The sequence below is a fragment of the Leptinotarsa decemlineata genome, unplaced genomic scaffold (genome assembly GCF_025532065.1).
Source record: "Leptinotarsa decemlineata unplaced genomic scaffold, Ldec_3_MD MMD2_tig00002159_RagTag_RagTag, whole genome shotgun sequence".
NCBI classification, from domain to species: Eukaryota; Metazoa; Arthropoda; class Insecta; order Coleoptera; family Chrysomelidae; genus Leptinotarsa; species Leptinotarsa decemlineata.
The window spans coordinates 1,030,722-1,047,655 of NW_027412574.1; the positions used below are offsets into that span (position 1 = coordinate 1,030,722).

Consider the following 16,934-nt stretch of genomic DNA (forward strand, 5'->3'; position numbering starts at 1 on the left):
CATTCAGCATGCATGCCTTTGTAGGAATTTATGAATTGTATTTGCTTATATCGGATGAGAACGTCGCGAACGCGTTCCACTTTTTCAGTGCACGTTGCATGAATGTCTGGCTTCGACCTCCTCCGCCTTCTCCCGGTAGATTGAACAGTCCCTGGAATTGGTGGGTTGGTATCTACCGCAGTTGGCACACTTTTCCGGCTCCGCTCTGGGTTTGTGGTACTAAAATATCTCCTGCCCTTCAGCATACTTTAGATACCTCGGCCCCTCCCTGTTTCGGATTCTGATGTTGTCTTCTTAAATTGTAGTAGGCACTTTCTTTGCGACCTTCCTCGGGATCATAAATTCATCTCTGTTTGTGGTGGTAGTAGTAGTAGTAAGAATAGGAAGGAGGGGAAAATCTTCCTTCTTCTTCTCAGGCGATTTCATCAAGGCAGCTGGCTCCTCCAGGTTCAATATTTTCCTCTTGGCTTTTGGTAGGTACCGGTCCCTGTAATAGTTCCTTACTGCCTCCATTTGGCTTTCTCTCATCAGTGTTAGTGGAAAATCTTTAAGTACAGGATCATTTTCGCACTGCAATAGGTGTTTTGTCAAGAGTGTTCCTTTTGATTGCATTGATTTTCTCCTGAATCTTGTTGTACATTTTATAAGGATTTTTTGCTGCATCAATCATTGTTCTAGTGATAGGCGGGGTAGGTGGTGGGTTGGAAGGTCCCATTGTTCTCCTTGTCTTCCTCTTTCTAGGAGTTTCATATTTTTTCTTCATCGCTTGAAGGTATAGCAATTGTTTTGGTTTCGCTTCTCTTTGGGAGGAGCTTAGCTTTTTTCCTGATTGCTTTTTCAGTATCTTGAGGTTTGTTATTAGCGTTGATTGCTGTAGTTTTCATATTCTTCACAAGTTTAACTAACTCCGCAATGTTTACGCCTTCATTTTCTCCTACTCTAAACCTAGTGGGGCCGAGTTGCCTTTTTGGCAAAGGAGCCTGGTTCACACTTAGCTGGCCAATAGGAATATTGTCCGTCTTCTCGGGAATTTGACGTATAGTATCCATGTCTCATTGGAAGCGTAGTGTTTCCTCAGAGAAGACATACAGCGTTTTGACGATGTTATTGGTTTCTGTAGTGATAACATTTTCTATTTCCATTTCTTGTAAGCTACAAGAAGTGTCGGTTCCAAATTATGTATGTAGGGTATTGGGATTTACCAGTACTTCAACTTCTATAGGGTGTGGTATCGTTGAAGTTTCTTTCGAGTTATCCTCAGCGCGACCTGTGGCCGCTCCATCCATTTTGCAGAGCTGCGATTCAGCCCCACTGTGTGGATTCTTCTCGTCCCCCACGAGATCAATGTCACTATTCTCCAGGTCGTAAACTTCCATCTTTTCGCTGTCTCCTTTTTCATTTGTTTAATTCATTTGGATTTCCTGGTTTATGTAGTTTTTGGGATCACCTTGTGTGCCTGAACCCTCCTCTGTTTCGTATTGCGACCCAAAATTGGGTTCCGGGCTTTGAAGTAAAACCTGCTTGTTCCTGCTCAACGTTTAGTGTTTTCATGTTCTGTATCGCAAAAGTTTCATTCCCAACTATTTCCTTGTCCGTTTTGGGTTTGGTAATAACCATAGATATCCCCTGGATTTTTGGAGATATCTTTTTCTGTTTACTGCTGCTTGGCCCGCCTAGTGAAGAGCTGTCACTTAGAAGACTATCTCTATCACTATCAGAGCCTTTAATGTGAGTTAGTTTTTGTCCTGGTGTCTGGGGTCTAGTAGAACACTCAGTTTTGTTCCTAGTATTTTTTGCATTCACAGAATTTTTGATGAAATCCTTTTATGGTTAGGTTCCGCGCTCCGACCCAGGAATAGTTTTTTTCCTATTTCGTAGACACTCCCTAAAGTGAGATATACCAACACTTGTTGGAGTTGTGTTACCTTCCATTTAATTCACTTTCTGTTGGAAAGTGTGTTGAAAACTCTCGTTCGAAACACCAATCGAAAATACAGTGAATTTTTGACTTAGGCAAGAAGTTGTTCAGAAAGTTTTTCCAACGCTTTTAGAAAAATAAATAAATTGTTTCCCCTAACGGGAAGGGTTTACAACTTACCACAGCTCATCCGAATTATTTATATGTGTGGTTGAAATTGGATTCACTGAGAAATATCACAAAAATATTCGTAAATGAAACAAAAGGTCACTTTTTTGTTTCTATCAGAGCTAAACGACTGTATTCGGCGACTGCCAGTACCGTACCGCCTTACCGCCCATAATCCGCGATACATCATTCCGAAAAACTCAAATGAACTGAATATTCCTCATTCCAATTGAGACATTCTTTTACAGTCTGATAGAAAATATGACGCTTCTTGAGAAACCAATTCCGTTGCGTAATTTCTAATAATCCCAACAATAATTGTTATCAATGTCAGTTGAAGTAAAGCCTGAAGCGTCGAGAAATCTTCGCCTTTTGTCATTTTCGAACAGCGCTCGATTAGATGGAATGAATTATGGTGTTGTAATTTCGTTTAATTCATCATCACTAGCTTGAATCATTCTAAGAGACGGAGATGAATTCAATTCTGATTTCAAGACATGAACCATTATGTTCGAAGCTCCACACAAAGTTTGTTCTCGCCAAAGCATTGAAGTTTGAATTCCGTATCAATTGAGTGGGTGTTTCAATGGGGGATATATTACATTGTGAACTTAGACAGTTGATATTTCAAATCACAGTTACTGAAATTAACTTTTAATGAGATCACAACAATAATTTGAGTTAAAAATACAACAGCGAGGTGGAGGAGAACAATGCTATCTATGGGGAAATATTTCTACGATGATGATGCCATTGTGTTTAGTAATTGATCACCTCAAATAGTAAACATTTGATGGGTACCAGTGAATGTAAAACGGAAGTTTTTGAAGAGAAAGGCTTTATATTTTCAGAAGAGATGAATTTTTGAAAAAAAAAACTTTTTGCTTTCTACTTCTTCATCTTCATATAAAAAAGGAACTCTAAAATAAAGGAAAACACCAATTTATGTCAAAATGAATTCTTCACAAAGATGTGTGAATCATGTGTTGTTACTTTCAAACTGTGCCTGTGGAAGAATTTTCATGAATTTCCAACTTTTCGAAAATACATTTATTCAAAGATAGTTGTCCCCCCGTACGAACTAAGCTACACTAACGGATTAGGTCACATTTTTAAAAAGTTGTAAAAGTACTCTTCAACTCACTTGTACACAAGTAAAGTAACCCAAAAGACAAGATGTTGGAAAATGAAAGAGTCGATAATAAATGAAATAGTTTGGGAGGACTGTATCCAAAATTACATCTGTCTGACTAAGCGAGCTATTGACATTCGTGTCACAAAGTACACATTCCCTTAGTACAGAAAAATATGGTGTCGTATGGCGTTCGACACGCTTTGGACGAATGAAAACTTTGGACGAATGTAAGCTTTCGAAAGTATGGAAATAGCGAATTGTGGTATGAGAAATATAAACAGAGACAAAAGTTCCATTTCATAAAAATTTCATTGTTCAATAAATGAAAACAAGCACTATAAGAAAATTTTCAAGGTACTTTGAGAGCAGTGCCTGTGCGAAAATAGCGAATCCCGTTGGATTTCACTCAAATTAGTTTGGAAAACTAATTTGATTTCCAGGAAGTTTATTCCACATAAAGGCAGCTCTCCAAATGAGAGAGTAATTGAACAGTGAAGTTCAAAAGTTCAAGGTGTACTGAGTTGAACTTCGAAACGATGGGCAGCCACAGTCCGTAGCGTATTTCTAATTTGTAACGCTCTTGGTGGAAATGAATGTGTTAATTCACTTGAACACCTCTCGTGGAAGTATGTACGAAAGATAGACAATTCTCCAGCATTACTTCGATGTTCCAAATTATCAAGATTGCGATGGTCTAATCTGTGCTTTATAAAGCATCAAAAGTTGCTGAGGTTTGTATAGTTTTCTGGTTCAGAACAGTGTTGCAAGCTTTTGAGAAGCAATCTTTGCAATCCCAGCGACATGATGGTGCCAAAACATATTGGTGTCCATTTGGACACCCCGACAAACTTATCAAAGCGAAAAGTGGAATTGTCTGTCTGACATCATTTCATCCGGTTTGGAGATATTTATTTTTCAGAAAACCGATGCCTGGGTTTTTGTTACATTGAACCTAGTTACTTTCACCCCAATTTGAAATCACCTCTAGATCCTCTATAAGATATGTAAACTCCTGCTACCGGTGAAGATGTGCATCCGCAGCCGATGTCCTGGATGGAATGACAAGACAAGTATGCAGCCATCAGCAAAGCAATATATTGCCAATGAGTCGTTGATATAAAATGATAAGAGAATTAAAGATAATATGGGGATCACCAGCGTTGATGGTAAGAGTATTCGAGGGTTATCCATCGACGGACACTTTCAGGGAACGTTCTTTCAAGAGACTGGAGAGCCGTTCACAGAAATGATCCGACAAGCTCTAGTATCACATTTTGGCCATCAATCCTCTCCACACACACCGTCGAAGGCTTTAGAAATATCAAACGCAACAGTACTCCATGTTTCTCGATGGCCTTATTCCAAATATGGGTGACTTACGATATGAAGTCGCTTGTTGATCTTTGTTTCCGAAAGTCATAGTTAACATCGCTCAAGATGTTAAAGCCTTTAAAAAATTTAAGGATATGGTGGTTTACGGCTTTCTTTATGATTTTTGATATTGTAATGAATCTGAAGCCGGCCCTGACCGATGTCCCAGTCAGCAAACGCATGACGCATCGCGAAATAGCGCGAAAGGTCCGGATGGGTCCCGAAATCCGCAGAGGGATCCGGAACGTTCATTGACGATATAAAAACGTCGCTCTCCGTCCCGAAGAGTAGTCTGTACTTAGGAAGTGAATCGTGCGTTTAAGGAAAGGAATCTAATCGTGAAGATAAATTAAGCGTTAGTTACTAAGTGTTGGATATAAATTAGTTGTGATAGTGAAATATTGTTAAAAATAAATTTGATTAAGACAGTTAATTCATTAATTCGTTACAATATCACCGATGACAAAGCGACTGGTCTATTGTTCCCTTCCCTGTAAGATATGTTGAAAAGGCTGCAAGATACTTGTGCGAGTTCATTGCCGCACTTCCCAAGTACGATAATTGCCTCTTCATCAGGACCAGACGCCTTGATGATATTAAGCTGTTTCAAAATTAGCCTGACTAGACGTTGTCGAAAAGTAATTTTCATCATTGTGGTTTCTAGTGTGGGAATAGTAGGTGGTACCTTTCTTAGAAAATCGACTGTGGAGTGGGACGTAAATTGTTCAGCTAATAGATTTGCTTTTTCTATGGCTGTTGTTGCAATTGAACCATCCGCTCGTGTTGAGAGTGGAGTTGTGGATTTGGTAAAGTTTCACTACAGACCAGTAGAATCTAGACCCGTTGGAAATGGTAAGCAGTTTGTCCCTAATTTCCCCGATTGTGAAGTTCTTTGCTTTCATTCATTTTTAGTTTGCAGTTGTTACGACCATTAACAAATCTAGTTTGGTTTTCGGCACTGCGATTTTTGCGCCACTGCCGGTGGGTGAGATTTTTTTTGAACCAAGGTTTGCAGTTACAAGTTCGTTTCATTAAGGAAGGAATTTATGCACCCATGGATGGATCATTAATGCTGAAAGAAACATATAATCAGGAGAAATTTCGAAAATGGTCTTCTATGATTTATTGTAGAGAAATATAATATATCACCACGAGCCCTGAGAATTACTAACAACTTACGGTACCTCTGACGTATGGGTGAAAAATATGGCCTCCACTTAAATTATATCAAGTTCGCAGAATAATAAAAATTAAACTAGGAAATCTTCAAGTGTTGTAGGAAACCATTAAATAACTTTGTGTGTGTGAACTGCTGCAATGTTTATCATGAAAGTTGTTTACTGAGAAAGAAAATTGAATATATAAACGCATGCAAAATCAGATGAGGTCAGGAAGAAAATAGTTATCTAGACACAAGTTTGCTAGAAAAAACTATTCATGAACTAAGTGTGGAGTACATGGAAAAAACAAATCATATCCTGAAACTGAAAAATCAAAACCATGTACTTCTTCAAGATGCACATGAATCATAACTTGAATCTATGAATTCAATTGATAGTCAACGCAAAACCATTGAAGAGCTTCAACAGAATATTAAAGATCTTCAAAAATAATTGGCCTGGATGACGATAAAAAATATTAGTTTATGTGTGCAAACAGAAAATGTAAAAATCAAAATTAACCAAGCGACTTCAACCGATTTACTGGTTTCAACACATGCTAGTACCCAGAGTACAAGTGTGCAAACAGATAAAAAAAACAAAAATAACATAACACCTTCAAATAATCCAGTGGTGTTAATGCGTGCTTGTACTCAAACAAGTAGTGGCCAGTCAGCGGGCGCAATAAAATCAGGAATTCATATTCCGAATACTAATATCTCTACCTGACCATCAACAACAAATTTTATTGGTAGCAGTACTAATTCCAGAAACGCTGATATGTCCCAGGAAATCTTCAGTGAAGAGGAAAAAAATAAAATAATTTTGATGCAGATGTTGTTAAGACAAACTGATAGCAAATTTCCAATCCAGTCAATTCTCAAACCACATTCTACTTATGATGAACTCATACTTTCAGAGTGTTCAAAAGGGCTGTCATAGTCTAGGCTCCCGCTGCAAAATCACTACGTCCATAGCGTAGTTAACCAAACTCATATTTTTACATACATTCATGAATAGAAGAATACAATAATGACAGGGTGCCAGTCAAAAAGTGGCCGCAAATATTTTTCATTAAAAAGCGAGTTTGCCTAGACTACACGACTGAAGTAAAACTTTCTTAGCTTCATCTATATGTATGTATATATAGTCGAAGTAAACGGTGCACATTTAAAGTTAGCGGCACTCTCAGAAAAAACTTGAGGACTGCATAAGAACATAGAAGCTAATATTTTCGAGAAATGTTTTGAAAACACATCGATTCCAAACTTGGATGGAAATACTGTAATAGTCCTTGGAAACGTTTCCTATCATTCGCGACAGCTCATCAAAGTACTGAATAAAAGTTCGAGGAAAATATTGGCGGCTACTTTTTAACTGGCAACCTATCATAAATGTATTTTCCTATTCATAAATGTATGTAAAAATTTGAGTTTGATCAATTACGCTATGAACGTAGTGATTTTGCGGCGGGATCTTGTACTATCAAAACAAGACCCAGTCATATTCTGGCCAAATGAAATTGATAGCAAGTTAAAAAATATCTACCTGCAATTGAAACACACAAACTGTATAATATTGACTGAACCTTATCGCCTTAACAATAATAACGGCAATTCAAAAATCTATAAAAGAAACTTAAGAGTTTGTGAAAACTGTTCATCGGCTTGGGAAATCTAATATTAGTTTCGTGGATTGCAATAATATCCTCAGAAGGAGTAACTACACTAATGGAAGCGGCAATGTAGACAAAATTGGAAAATGGTACATAAGCAGAGCTATTATGAATCATATGAAAAGTAGAGATGTTCTGTCTAACTGTGTCCCAAGTGAATTATCCAAACCACAACCTCTCAATGCTGAAACTGAGACAAATTCAAAAAGGATGGCAAACGAACTTGCACTGACAGAAAGTGAATTCAAAAAATCAATGTATACATTGAGTGAGACATTATCACCAATTGGTAATACATTTTTAGAGCTAGAGAGAAATGTAAGTGAAGGTAATGATTTTTTATTAACAATCTCCCTATCATCCCAAAATGCTCCCAATCTAAACATATGAGTAAACCTGCATAAACAAGATGCGACAATATTCTCGTAGTAGCTCATGTAGATTCTCAGAGCATAAAAAATAAAATGAACGGAATAGAAGTCCTCTTCGATGATCAAAACATAGATATACTCTGTATATCTGAACACTGGGTTCCAAGTTCTGATATGGCTCAACTATCATTTCCCAACATACAGGTGGCTTCGTATTTTGCTCGACAAGTTCCATATGGAGGGATTCTTATTTTAACTCGTGAACAGGTAATATGCAGGTCAATAAAATATATTGAAAATATCTCGATACAGTCGCATGTTGAAATAAATGCAGTCACTTTAGTGGATAGTTTTGAATATAAAACAGCTACCTGTTGCATTTATAGACCTCCTTTGAGTGATTTTGATATATTCATCGAAAAATTGGAGCAGACTTTTATTTACTTGTAGGAAAATTTTAATTATTTCATTGTCTGCGGTGATCTAAACGTGAACAGTCTTGATATCACTAATAGCAGAACGAAAATATTAAATGATTGCTTAGAATCATTTCATCTTACCAAAACAACAAATGGGCCAACACATATCCTAAAAAATAAACATAACCATGTGAGAGCAACAGCAATTGACTACCTTATCACAAATATTTAAAAAAAAACTTTAGTGTATTTTTATATGATACTGTATTAGCTGTGACTGTGGATAATGCAGTATCTGATATTCAAGATATTATCCTTGAGGTATCACAGGGGTCCATTTTAGGTCCACTGCTTTTCTCTATCTATATAAATGATCTTCCGAAGTATCTTAAACAAGGTTTCATTATCCTATTCGCAGGTGACACTACCATAACAGTTTCCTGAAATACGACGGATTAGCTAGAAAACAACATTAATTCAGTCATGGATGACATGATTTCTTGGTGTGATAGAAATCAACTAAAACTGAATGGAAGTAAAACAGTACAGTTATTGGCTTTGCGTTAAGGAAAATAGTGAAACTTAACAACATCCAACTCTCGGAAACAGCCAAACTTGGTATGTTTATAGATAAAACATTGTCTTGAGAGCCCCATATCGATCATGTCTGCAAAAAATTGAATCAAGCAATATTTGCAATACGGCAGATCAAAGACGTGCTTAGTTTAGATGGTGTCAGGACTGTTTACTATTCATTGGCTTACTCACATATGGCTCAAAATGTATTAATGTGGGGTTCTTCTGTGGGGGCAAAACATATTTTTATTGTTCAGAAAAGATGAATTAGAACTATCTTCAATATTGCACCCAGGGATAGCTGTAGACCCGCTTTTTGCAAGAACAAGATGTTAACGTTACCGTATATATATATATATATATATATATATATATATATATATATATATATATATATATATATATATATATATATGAAATCTGAAGTTTTCACGGATAGGAATATGCTGGATCAAATACCCGGAAAAACCAGTTCAGCATATATATATATATATATATATATTTTATTATATGTATATAGTTAAGCACCTGTCTTAAGTGTCCGATCTATTTTATACTGTGAACCGTTATTATTTTTCTATATAATTTTTATATTTTTCATTAATGACATGTCTTATATCATGTAAATGATCGAAAAGACGAATAAAGTAATTATTATTATTATAACATTTGTTGATTTTTCTGAAAATTCTCATCACCTAGAGTTTTTTTATAGTGCTTCAAAAAGTGACCTTTTATTGCAGCCAATGAGTTGGTGAGGTACAAAAATGTATACAAATCATTTTGATATTGGTTTCATTTAATTTTTTGCCTTAAATTTGCCTAATCACCTCTTCATATTTTGCTGAATTATTTATTCACATGTGCAATAATAGATATTCTCAATGGGTGGTTATCCTCCTGATGGCTACTTGAAATTATATCCATAGATTCATCTTAAAAAATATAATATATAATATACTCAAGAACATCTACAGTCATATAAGTCGAAATATATAAAATAACAGCATATACTCTTCAAGTAATTTCAGTTTTACTATGTTTGGTACAGTCATTCTCATCTTTGTAATAAATACACTTTTGGTAATTATTATATAATGAAGATAGACAAGGTATCAGTTTTCAATCGTTAGATATCCCACGATGTTTCCGTAGGGAAATATGAAAGTAAAAGTCATCACATATGAAAGTAAAAGAAGAGTAAGAAAAAATAGAAGACCAAGATAAGTGCTGAAACCCTTCGAGCTATGAAAACGGGAAAAAACTAAAAAATACAGCTAGTTATGGTTTTCTTTTGCCCCTGAATGATTCAAATCAAAACAATTCTTTGTTTCAACATTTCTTTAATAAATTGAGAGTTAACGGAAAAAAAACATATTTCAAACATAACATCAATCAAATTTATTGATTTAACTCTTAAACGTCTATTAACCGCTATTATCTTGAAACATATTCATATTGTTTAATTCCCTCTAACTAGGCCGGCAGCCGGTTGGGTTGACGTGAGTGGTACATTCTACTCATTCAATTGATCGTTTTGTGAAACAATGTTTTGAGCCTTACGGCTCAGCTCGTGCTAGGAATCGCACAGTGAAATAGTAATCCTCGTTACTTTCAATCTCGCACAGAGAGTTATCGTTCACAGGGGACGGCAGCTGGTTAACTAAAAAATGATTCAGAAATCATTTTTATATTGAAAAATTGAAAGAATTATTAGAATCATGAAAAATGAAATTTACAAAAAATGTATAAATATATCTGTATTCTGTTCCACTTTTTCTTGGTTATATTATGAGTAATAATATAGTGATTGAAGGACTGTTCTTATGGAACTCATTGTGTGTCGATATTACTTCTATACGCTTGTAACATGAAGATCACTCTAGTAGGTATATTCAATATGTTTGCTCGTATTTATCAGCCTAGGAAAACCTCATTGAATTTTAAAATTTTATTTTTTCATTTTTATGACAGGAAAATATCATATCATCAATATCCTTCACTGAAAAAGCAATAAGTTTTTTGTTATTTTTTTTTATTTCTGAATGGAAGTGGTGTGAAAATCTACAAGAGGTTTTGAAAGAATTATTTACCCTAGACAATTCAGACAACCGAACTGGCCCAAAATTTAGAATTCTGGTCACAAAGATTATTATATTAAAAAACTTCCAGTTCAGAAAACGTAAGTACGTTATAAATTTTTCAAATGGTCAATAAAAATTCTTCTTGTGACAAATAAATTTCGTTCATTGCATGGAAATGGATTAAAAACCACGGAGAAATGGAGTTTTTAGTATGCTCTTATATATGCCCTTGACTGTTTGAACGACCTTTTTCTAATTGTTATCGAGGGTGCGGGAATTAGAATTTTGCTACGAGATAGCGAAACGCGTTCTAAATAAAATTTATTGTGTGAAACTTATATAGTTATGATCTTGGATATAGTTTCAATTGATTGAATATGATTGTAATGGAATTATTTTCTTCTTTCCAACCTTAATATGTTTCCATCATGATCAATCTCCGATATACCGATATACATATAAAAATGAGATTGAACACTATACGAGCTCAAAATAGTCTATATTATTGTGTAGAACATAATTTTGATAACTATTGTTAGGTCAACGACACTATTCGGAATAAATCTGTGTTCTGTTTTCTTTTTCATCCTATTTATTGAAATTCTAGTGGATTCCAAAATCAATATGAATTCTCATGAATTATATCAAGATAAATCAAGTCACCAGCTAGAAAATGAATGAAGAGAAGAAAATTGAAACTTTCTATGTTTTTTAACACTTTTATTTGTAACTAACGTTACTGCAGTTTCATCCTATAAGGACATTTTCAAACTTATACATTAAACTAACAATGGTTCATCACATTGGCCTTTATATACCACCCCTCTTGGTACTAATATAGGTACTTGGCTTGATTGAGTACCTGAATTTACAGTTTACAATGCGGATGTGCCAATTTAAAAACCAGTGAGTAACCTAAATCGATTTAATCATTTAACAGGTTGCACCCGCAATGTTTTCAAACCATTCCTTGGCATGCAACCACAAGTTTCCGAATCTAAACGATATGGAAATTGTGCACTATGCAAGAAAGGGTTACAAACTCAATTATTTAGAATCCTTGGAAATTCACAAGCATAAACATTGCGGGTGCAACCTGCTAAATGATTAAATCGATTTAGTTTACTCACCAGTTTTTTAATTGGCACATTCGCATTGTGAACTGTAAATTCAGGTACTCAATCAAGCCAAGTACCTCTATTAATACCTACAGGGGTGGTATATAAGTTTGAAAATGTCGTTATAGGACGATACTGCAGTAACGTTAGTTACAAATGAAAGTTGTAGAAAACATAGAAAGTTTCAATTCTCTTTTCTTCTTTATAATTTCCTACCACGTAGTAACGGCTTCATCCATCAATTTATTAGAAAATGAATTATTTAGAATCCTTGGAAATTCACAAGCATAAACATTGCGGGTGCAACCTGTTAAATGATTAAATCGATTTAGTTTACTCACCAGTTTTTTAATTGGCACATTCGCATTGTGAACTGTAAATTCAGGTACTCAATCAAGCCAAGTACCTCTATTAATACCTACAGGGGTGGTATATAAGTTTGAAAATGTCGTTATAGGACGATACTGCAGTAACGTTAGTTACAAATGAAAGTTGTAGAAAACATAGAAAGTTTCAATTCTCTTTTCTTCTTTATAATTTCCTACCACGTAGTAACGGCTTCATCCATCAATTTATTAGAAAATGAATGTAGTATCACCATAGTATGTGCACTTAAGGTTTTATCGATTTTGGTGAAAAAAGGGCATTTTTTTCATTGGAATAAAAGTTTGAGAAACGTTGCCATTAGTGGATATTTTGAATACAATTTAGATTATTTCCTTGGTTGTAACCCAACAGATGGAAGAAAGTTCTGGTAGGAGTTTTGAGGTATTTGTTTAAAAAACATTATCGTGTATCATCCTGCGATAAAAGTATATTTTTGAGTAGAAATCGCCAGGTTTAAGGTATATCGTTGTTGTGTGAGTGCATAGTTTGGGTAATAATATGAATTCGAATTATGCGGAGGATATAGAGAGCTGAACATTCTTGGTGGTTACAATCTTTAGACACCTTACTCCTATTTCATCAGATGGATTGGCTACTTTCCCAATTCATGGGGATTCTGAATCGTCCTTCAGCCAGCCATGTGGTTTTAATTTTACTTTTTCAAACCTACAGATAAGGCCTCGTAAGATTAACCGGTCATTTTAAAGTGTTCATTTCAACCGTAGAAGTATTTGCACAGAAAAAACCCTATCAGCCAGGGTATGTTACATTTACATACTTTCGAATGATTTTGTAACGAATATTTCTTCATCAAAAATAGTTATTGCATTCAACAGTCTCAACTGAGGGAAATCCATCTGTTGTAGATTGTATCGTTTTTTTTTGTTCAGAGTATAACACGAACTATTTTATGAAACTTCCTGTATACATGTCATATTCGATCACGATCAATTCATTTCATACTGTCCTAGTGATGCTCTTTACTGATAGGTGCCAACAATGAATTCGAACCTAATATTTATCATTTATAATGTTGTCTGTACCTAGAACATTCCAAGATCTACCTGTCTCTATTAGATAGCACACGACTTCACTCTTCCAAATCTCAAACTCCATTCCTGTCCTCTAAAAATATTTTTGAATATTGTGGATAGTTACCAAGGTGATGTGATATGATTAGCGGCTTTGCCTCTCTCTGCCTCAGCAAATTGCGTTTATGCATTATTTCTTAATTAGATTTTTTATGCTGTATGGCTATTGCTTTTTCATCACTTTGTAGATCATTTAATAGTAGGTTTTATACCTATTTGGAATAGAAACCTTCCTTTACTGGGGTAAGTTTTTTTAGTCCATAGTTTTTTTTATAATTTCATATGCTTCAAAAAAAAGAGAATTGGCCTATTTTCCAGTCACGTGAATATTTATTAATAATTCTCTCGTAGGGTTTCTTCTGGAGAGTACCAACTCATCCACCTGAGAAAAGCTTTCGACTTCGGAATTTGTTATATAATGAGTTAGATTGACTCCAGTATCCGAATCACCTTCGTCAGCCGAATCCGAAGTATTGGTACTAATTGGCAGAATCAGTTTTCTACATTTCCTGAGAACTCCTCTACTCTATATTCAAGTAACAGTGGAACATTTTTCATAAGAGCACACAAGCACATAAGAACACAAGTCGTCATCTCTTCAAGACATTACCAAGAACTCCAAGCACCATCATCCATCGTGGGAAATTAAGGCCAGATTTTCGATATTTCCTGATTCATTATTTTTTTATTTGATTACCGATTATCAGATGATATTATTATTTTCTCCTCTGTAACTGATAATGAAAAATTATTAACACTGAAATATTTATCACGTACAATTCATTTAAAATAATTACTTTGAAGAATCAATCTTATTTTTTTTACAGCGAGTCATTGTAAGACTCACACGTTACCCTGAACATAGTACTATGCACAGGCGAGTTATATAATATATCATATCTAACTTGGATTCTCCTAAACATTTGATTATTTGAATGCCCGAGTTATTAAATGATATTTTATTTTATTGTTGTTTTCGTTTTTCAACAGAGATAGTGGAATATTTTATGTAGTCCCTGGATAGTTTTTTGTCATGTCATATAATATGAATTTTGTTTTCCGTGGTTGGCAAAATTCCGAAATACTACTGTTTTAAATCCGGTGGCGCCCGATTCAACATCAAATTTTTTTAGTTTTCTCCAACTCACGACCCAAAGAAGCTTCCTGACTAAGAGCTCCGTGCAAATGTACCTTTTGATAATTATTAGATATGTTCTCATTAGGTTGTTTGTCCACTTTGATGTTATATGTTTTTGTAGCTAAATACCTCAATGAGTAACTAGAACAGTGAAATAAATATTTACCTCTAGACATTGATGCTGTTTATTTTTTTCCAAATTTTAATTTTTCACTTCGTCATTGAGCAATTTTCGGATAATTTTTCTGTACAATTTCAAATTTTAAATCTGTTCAAAATCTGTTTTTCTGTTAACCAGCTGTCGCATCCCTACGAATAACAGCCCTCAGAAGTCTTGTGTGATCTAAGGCTTAACGAGGTCTTACTTTTCAACGTGTGATTCATAACACGGGTTAGACGATAGCAAGTGGAAATCGATCGTTCAGCATGGGGCTTGAACCACCGACCAAAACGGCAGTCAATTCGAGTGAGTGAACAAAACACCCACGTCGAACCGACCGGCTACCGACCCACCAAAGCACTGCCGAAATAGCTCAAAATTAACGAAGCATTAGAGAATTTTGTACTCTATACATTGATGCTGTCCATTTTTTCCAAATTTAAATTTTTTGCGTCGTCATTGAGCAATTTTCGGATAAATTTTCTCTACAAATTCAAATTTAACCAAAGCGCTGCCAAAACAGCTCAAAATTAATGAAGCATTTGGCAATGATTATGTTATTAAACGCACTCGTTCGACGTTGGTTTGCCAAATTTCCTTACAGAAATTTTAGCTTAGAAGATAACCCTCGAAGTGGCCGACCTATAGTAATCCAGGACGAGAATTTGAGGATCATGGTGAACTGAACCATGACAAACGGTGCGTGGGAACGGGCGTCATGATCTAAAACGTGTAGGGAAGGTCAAAAAGTGGGTGTTCTACGATTTGAACGATCGACAAATATTTTTACGTTTCGAAGTCTGTTTTTCTATGCTCTTGCGCAATCAAAACGATCCTTCTTTTGAATCATGTGATAAAAAGTGGTTCCTCTACGACAACAGGAGACGTTCAGGACAGTGGCTGAACATATCCACCACATCCACTTACATCTGATCATCCATACTCTCTAACTCATAATCTGTGAACTCGATTCAATTAGTATCAATAGATCTACAGGAGAAAAACCGTGTTGATGTACTATTATTTTATTTTGTCCATGATCTAAAATAATTCTATGCATAATTTTTTCAAACAATTTTCTGGTAATGCATAGTTTGCTGATAGGTCTATAATTCTAAACGTTACGCTTATCACCACCTTTGAGGAGTGGCATGACGATACAATATTTCCACTAGGAAATCTTCCTGTCTGTAGGGATAAATTATAGATGTAAAAAAGGGGTGGTATCACGTTCTCTTTACATTTTTTTATAAATATCCCTGGTATGTCATCCGGATTAGGACACTTCCTTATGTTTATATCATTAATTGCTTCAGAAATTTGCTGTTCGGAAATGCCAACAGAGTAGTCAAGATTATCATTAAGCATTAGACGATCATTTGCAAGCGTGTCGTGAATATATACCTACACTCTTAAAATACTTAGAAAATAATTCACATATGCCTTCTCCGGTGTCTGCTGACAGATCGTGTAAAAATACTGATTGAGGTATATTCGAATCATTTTGTTTTTTTGATTTTATATACTTCCAGAAACTTCTAGAATCAATGACGATTTCATTTTCGATATTATGTATATAGTTATCGTGATCCATTTGAATCAACCGTTTGGAATGTGTACGTAATTGAGAAAAAAGTTGATACAGATGTTGTCCTCTATATTTTTTAAATCTTTTGTGTACTTTATTTTTTTCATTTATAGTGTGTAAAGTATCCGTCATGAAGTGATTTGGAAATTTTCTTTTGAGTTTATATGTGGGTACATTTCTTTTTATCACATCATTGATTTTTGACATAATATTTCAACTACTGTATCCACGTTTTTCTCCATGAAACAATGAACCTAATTTATTTACCCGAATTCCAAATTTATTCTATTATGAGAAACTTTCTTGAAGTTCGATTGAATGCTTGATTTTTCAATCAAATATTTGAGTTTATGAAATTCAAAATCAATATTTAGCGCTGAATGATATAAATATTCTCTGACCAAAGGATCAGAACAATGAGTAATACCTTTGATACATATTCTGCTACAAAATACAAGATCTAGGATCCTATCATTTGAATTGCATGAGTTCCAGAAAAATATCAATAATTTCAGAATATTTGGAGTCAACATTGCTCGCTTCAAAGTAATCCTCACGCAATACGGGAATCCATT

At 34.9% G+C, this 16,934-nt stretch overlaps 1 protein-coding gene across 7 annotated transcripts in view; it reads left to right on the forward strand.

Moving 5' to 3' along the window:
• Positions 1–16,934, forward strand: part of dlg1 (MAGUK family member discs large 1) — an 889,881-nt gene that overhangs the window by 17,237 nt on the left and 855,710 nt on the right. The window lies entirely within an intron of this gene.